Below are 6771 nucleotides of genomic sequence, written 5' to 3'. Positions count from 1 at the left end.
AAGAATTATGTCTGGGAAAAGTCAGTCACAGAGACCATTAATAAGCTGTATCATAAACTGTTTTCTGACGCGTAGCTTCCTTCTAGCTTGTGTTTTTGTTCTTAGTAACTTGTGTTACTACAGCTGTGATCTTCTTTTAACACTTTAGAAATTTTGTATTCCTGTACAGAGTAGTCTGTATGAGTATCTATATAAATTCTGTATACGTATTCCTCCTGGCTGATATTCAGATGAAATTCATGTCCTTCCACTAATCTACTGGGGTTAGTGTCTGCACGCTTCTTGACCTTTTTCTTCCTTGTTATCTGATTAACTCTTCTGTAAGTTCCTGTATTCATCTACCTTTTCAAGAAGTCCCGGGTATGAACAGTACTTTTTCTTAGGATGCTTATTTCCACAATTGCTTTTATTCTTATCTCTGCTTCTCCTTTTGATGAAGTCCTATGATATCCAAACCTCTCAGCATCTCTAAATCTGTTGCCCATATTCCCCTCCAGGTAACAGCTTACTGCTCCAAACAAGGTCCCTTAGGTATTACTTTTCCTGCTGTTATCCTACTCTAATTTCTTTCTCTGAAGTCGTTTTTTTTCCACCTGGAAAGTGTTGCTCTCTTGTTCCTAGTGTCATTGTGATCTGCTTACCTGTGAACCATCCTTTGATTGCACGAGGAAGATAGTTTTACCTAGTCAGAAATATGTAACATAGATATGTATGTATATGTATATGCTTAGCATTACCTGCGTGGAACTGCTTTCTCTGAGCTGTTAATCTTCTCTGAGCATCTGCCATGCATATCTTTCCTTTGAAGGTTTGTTAGCTCTGGTACCTTGATTTCCTTTCCAGTTTCCCCGGTTTCTTGTTTTCTTTCCTTTAAGAGAGTTTAAAACATCCCTCCTTTCCCTTTTCACATATTCATTCTGAATTCCTGTATGTCTTGATGCTCATTGTCTTATCTCTTGCTGTTCAGTTTAGCTTCTAGAGATTTTATCTTTCCACTTCCTACCTAATGCTGTATTGTTTTTTTTTATTGATGATACTCTTTTTCTGTAGTCATAATTTTACCTGCGAAGACTCTGATGGTTATATTTGCCTGCTGTTCTGTCTTATACATTTACTATCCACAAAATGACTCCATCTCTCTGCTCTTTAAAAACACTCACTCTGTTATCAAGTAACCTCAGCAGTGCAGCAACAAGAACTGTCTCTTATTTGGAGCTTCAGCAACTGGGAACTGCCTTCCTATAGTTCTGGGTCATTTGTTTGTGCCTCATCTCTATTATTTTTTCCTTCTTGCATCTTTTCTTCCTCTCTTAGCCTATGGTCTTCTCTCTCTAAAGTTTTTAATCTTGTTAATCCATTTGAGATTAAAGCTGTTAGTACTTACATCTCTCTTCAAATACATTAACATATAACACCTAAACATCTTTATCCCTGCAATACAGCAAAATACCACATGTGCACATGTGCTCTTTCCAAACGTTCTATATGTGCAGCCACACCAGTGGGAAATACTATGACTATCAAACAGCCCACAACTACTCTGCACAAAATAACAGTATGCATGAGTGCAATGCTGAACACCCAAGAGGGAATTCTAGTGGAAAGTATGTAACTACAGAGTGGAGCTGTTAAATTCCTCGAAGTACTGAGATACACAATAGTGACCTGGTCTGTGTTTACTACTTGCTTTGTAGAGGTAGTATTTCCTGTTAGAAGTACTGGGGGATAAAGCCTTTGACCTTTTAAGATGAGAAAAATGTATCTGATGAAAAGTTAAACACAGGTATATAAGATAGTTCTTGAGTTAAATTAGATGCAAGATATAAAACTACACTTAAATGATGCTTCTTCATGTGCTAATCAGTCCCACACTGGTTCCTTGATGATGCTGATGAAAGCTGAAAAGGATAGGAATTAGAGTTATTTAGAAGAACATAAGCATTAAAGGAGGAAACCCTGTGTTACTAACATTTTAGGCCCTGGTCCTTTGAAATGTTACTCATTAGTAGAACTACATAGTGTGTGAGTTACTTCAGTCACACTGAAGCTACTTGCAGGGCTGAAAATTAAGCATGTATGGAAACCTTTGCATGTTTAGGGCTGATTGAAATGTGGTGGGAGGGTCGAGTTTTAGGGCAGAACGCAGAATGAGCAAAAGGCGGTCAGACATCCTAAAATATAACAAGGCAGAAGTGTAGAATTTATGTATATGTTATAGTACTTGTGGATTAGGCTCTAGTTAATCAGTGTTGAAAGTCTTTCTACAAACACGGTGCTGCTGGGTTCTGCCCTGGTAAGTTTTACACTTTTTTTAAAATTTAAGATAAAATGAACACAATAGACAAAAGGTGGATGATAGAAAATGGTAAATTAAGTAAGCTTAAAGCGTCAGAACAGTGCAGATCCTTTACCCTCAAAATGAAGATATGCTGCTGGTTCTGAAACGCTCAGCAGGGACTTTAGCTGATCAAGACAAGCCGGTAAGAGTGGGAAAGAAAAAGAGATTTTGACAGACTGATACAGACCAACACTAAAGTCATAGTACGGGCTCCAGTGTTCAGATCTTAATTAAACCATGTTGGCTCTCTATAAGCTTAAAAAATTAATAATGGAGGAACACAGTAATTTTGGGCTTTTTAAAATGATGGGACTTCAAAGCCAACTTCCTCCCTCTGGGATGCTGTTCCTCCATTTTGTCCTGGGTATTTCTGTTTTGCAGAAGGGAAGACTTCTCATTCAGAAAGGTCCAGTGTGCGCTTTATGATTGTTTAAAATGGTTGCTAGTGTACTCTTACTTATTTAAAAGTAAAGTGAACATTTCTTCTTAAAAACAAGCTATTGACAGCTATTTGTTCAGGAAAATTTTATACCATCTAAGTTCACGTATTTGGAAAACAAGGTTCTTGAAAATCTGTGCAAGCGTAGAGAACAGCTGAGATAGGCAGCAACAAAGGGTTGCAAAAAATTCACCCAAAGGGATCTGAACTGTAAGCATTTGAACAACAAATAAAATGAGACACAGTAAATAGAAACAGCATCTGGAGGACAGCATACCTAAGGAATCACAAAAAAGCCCAACAAGACAAAACAGGCTAGGTAATGAATTTTAACAACAATGTCCGATCACTGGATTTGTTTCACACCAATTTGATTCTCATGTTTTCGTATTGCAAATTATATCCAAGCTGACAATGCTCAGGTTTTGTAGGATTATACTTCTCCAGATGTGCATTTAGAATACCACTGATAGGGATCTTATTTAAAGCCGTGATGATCTGAAATCCTTAGCTGTTGAATGGCTTATTTCTTATTGAAGCCAATAGAAATTGGAAGTTTTCAGCACCTGTTTGCACATAAATCCTAAGATTTGTATTTGGCCTTCTTTGGTCTTAATGTGGAAAAATCCCCCAAGAAATTGAGTATATGAGAATGGGTGACTGGAACGGGCTGTTAAGAAAGAAACGTGAAAAGCAAAACACAAAACTGGCACATGGAAAGGAGATATGAGAAGTGGTGGAGAAGAAATTGAAATTATTCCAAATATGATAAAAAAGTGGGAAAGTTGAGAGAGTGGTCAGACGAGAGGTTTGGGAAGGGTTTAAAAAGGAAAGAGGTTATGGGAACAGAAAAGCATATAGGAACAGAGGGAATAACTCAGCTCGGATACCTGTCCTTAGAACTTACTGAGTCAGAAAAGCAAGTAACCTGTGCTACACAAGAATAGAGAGGGAAAAGGAATTTCAATGCTAAATATTCTTTCTTGTTTAAATCAGCAGAGTCTGTTGCATGTGGAAGCGACATAATTGGCATTATCATTTAGAGGAATAACCTAAGCTGAACTTCTTGAAAGGTTTTACGTGCTTGCCACTGCCTTGCATTGCTTCAGGAGAGACCCTTCGGGATCTGGGACATTTCAATTCAAGATCATGAATGCTTTCCAGTGCTGTGTTTTTTGTGGGCTGTAGCTACTAGCTGCTTCTTACAGGCCAATTAAGTGTCTTCTCAAAGGCATATCTTCACCCGCTTAGCTGTCTGCAGGCTTTCTCTCTCCAGCACTCTTCTGTCCTGATAGCTCACATGTCACAATTTGACTAATGCTTTAGGTGTATCTTAGGAATGTGTTAAGAATGGCTAGAGAAAAAGTCAGCAAAGTCTCAAGTAGAATATAATGAAGCGCTGTGCCAGAAAGGCCTGCTCTCTACAGTGTTGATTTTTGTACTTCAGGCAAGGGAACAAACAGACTGTTCTTTGTTTGCAGGCTTGGATTTACAAGCCCTGAAATCGCTGAAAGTGAAGGGAAGTCTGCAGAAATATCTGGCAGATAGGCTTATACTTTTTCTCTGGATAAACAGCCTAATGGAGTTGTTTTCATGCTGTGTTTTCATCTAAAGACTGCTTTAATATTAGCAAGGCAGGAACTAATCTTGTCCGTGATATGACACTTGCATCTGATGCAGCAGAGGCTTTGGCTGATGTAAGAAGAAAATACCTTCTTTGAAAGAAAGAAGATTGAGCTTATAACTAATTATTTTATTTGCATTTTAAAAAATAGTTCTGGCTGAAATGTTTTCTATTTCTCATCAGAAAAAAAACATACATACAGAACTCAACACTTTTCATTCTGAGATTGATTTCTCCTTCGCACTCTCTGATGGCCTGAGGCAACATGTTTAAGTTTTGGGCTGCTGGAAACAAAAGCAACTTTGCTTTTTTGATAATGAATTGAACTTCTGCATGGATCAGTTTGATGGAAGTATTGTTTTTACCCTCATTATTGTGGAAGTTTTAGTGCTGTAAACCACCCAAGCATTTTCTGGCCACCTTTGATCTAAGTGACTGTCAGTGGAATTGGATCACTTAGTATCTTGTCCTGGACTCTTGTAGGAGGGAGAGACGCAGGTAATGATGCTATTCTTCTGCTTTCACAAAGTCCTAAAAGTCTTTAGCCAAGCTCTCATCAGGTGTAAACATTTGTAGTTTCAACTGGTTATGTCTAACCAAAAGAAAAGTATTGGTGGAAAATCATGTGCTGCTGCATTCTTTTATAAAAATGGCACATTACTGAATCAGAAGCAGCATTTTTGCATATTTCAGACTTGTTTTGGCTTGTTTTTAACTTGAGGTTTCCTTTTTTTTCATGTGTCTGAACTTTTCTCATGGTCCTCCTTATGTTTGCTTGTGGCAATGCCTAACTTGTTCAGTTCTGTGCTTCATTCCTGTTGCAGAATTATGGAAAGCACACACCTTCTGGCTAGAAAACAGTGTATTGTGTATTTAATTAAACAGGGAACATGTTGAGACTGTATTAACTTGCCATCTATACGGTTCTATTAACATCTGAGGATTTTCCATTTTGTGAAGGTACAATTGTCCTCATAGCTGGCTGATGGTGGTATAAACGTGCTGCGTGAGTCACAGAATAGATTATGTTAAAACAAAATGACAAAGTATGTCTGCTAGTGGGGTAAAAATTTACTAATTTAGAATCTCCAGGATGACAGTTAGCAATGTGCCTTCTCCATATACCCCTAAACAGCTTTGCTTAGAACTTTTTTCAGTATTCAAGCTGTCATCACTTCATTAGGATGCCTCTCTTACAAGAGTGCAATCACTCAAGGTTTTCAAATGACTTTGGGATTTGCAACTTGTGAGCCCTTCTCAGTGTTTTACTGAATTAGATGCTGAATGCGTAAAATAGACATTGAGCACCTGCAATCCCCTTTGAGAACGCTAGATTTCAGGATTTTGGGAGACTTGCATTCAGCAAATTAAGTCTGTTATCAAAGTAGCATGTGAAGGTGTTGCCTTTTGTTAAAAGCAGGCAAAAAAAAAAAGTAAAATTATTTACAGGCGTAACAGCTAAGCCTTGTAATTGCTGCAAATTTATTAATCAGAACTAACCTTGACATGCATGAAAGTGTCAGTGGATAAATTAGTTGGAGAACACAGGGAAAACATCTGGAAAAGAAGTGCTAGATTCAGATCAATTTGTGGTGCCATGGGATTACAAGAGCGTTAAGGAAATGCTTATGGAATATTTCACGATTGTAACTGGGGGCTGGGGAGACCCCCCCTCCCCCGAGTACCACTACATGTTCAATACTGTCATACTCGATATCAGAAACATAAAAGCTGTGAGGAAAACACTTCATTTAGTGGGATCACTTCTCATAGTAATTTTCCTAGTTTTTCTATTCAGAGGAGTAATTGTGCCACATTGCCGATAATGTTTCTACAGGGTGTTCTGGAAAAAAACCTCATGTTTGAATGATATATTTTCTACAGGCACCTGGGTAGGGTGGACATTCAGTGAAGCAAACAAAGAAAAGGGAAAAGTGACCAAATGTGGAACTGAGTAGGCCCCCCTCAATTAACTGCTTCACAGACTTCCAGGGCAAGTCTGCTCTTGCTTGCTTCTTGACAGTAAAAAAAAAAAAAAAAAAAAAAAAAAAAAAAATGGCAACAGAAATGCAAGAGTCAGTGCAAAGGTCTTGAACTGATTGACAGGGGAAGCCATTGCTTACCTAAGAAGTTCAGCCTGGTCGATGCAGTGAATATAGTGGAAGTGAACTCTGTGTGCTGTAGTCTTTGTACTTACATTCTTGAGCTGCTTTTATCTGAAAATGTCATTTTTGATAAATAGTGCCCATTGTATATTGGGAACAATCATGATAGTTGGGGAAATCGAAGACAGTGAGCATCGGAGAAGGAAAAATATTGAAAAGAAACTTTAATTATGTTGGGTTCAGTTTTAGGAATGGAAAATAGTGC

This window comes from Numida meleagris, chromosome 3 (assembly GCF_002078875.1).
Source record: "Numida meleagris isolate 19003 breed g44 Domestic line chromosome 3, NumMel1.0, whole genome shotgun sequence".
Taxonomy (NCBI): domain Eukaryota; kingdom Metazoa; phylum Chordata; class Aves; order Galliformes; family Numididae; genus Numida; species Numida meleagris.
Note: the sequence above shows the minus strand (reverse complement) of the source record.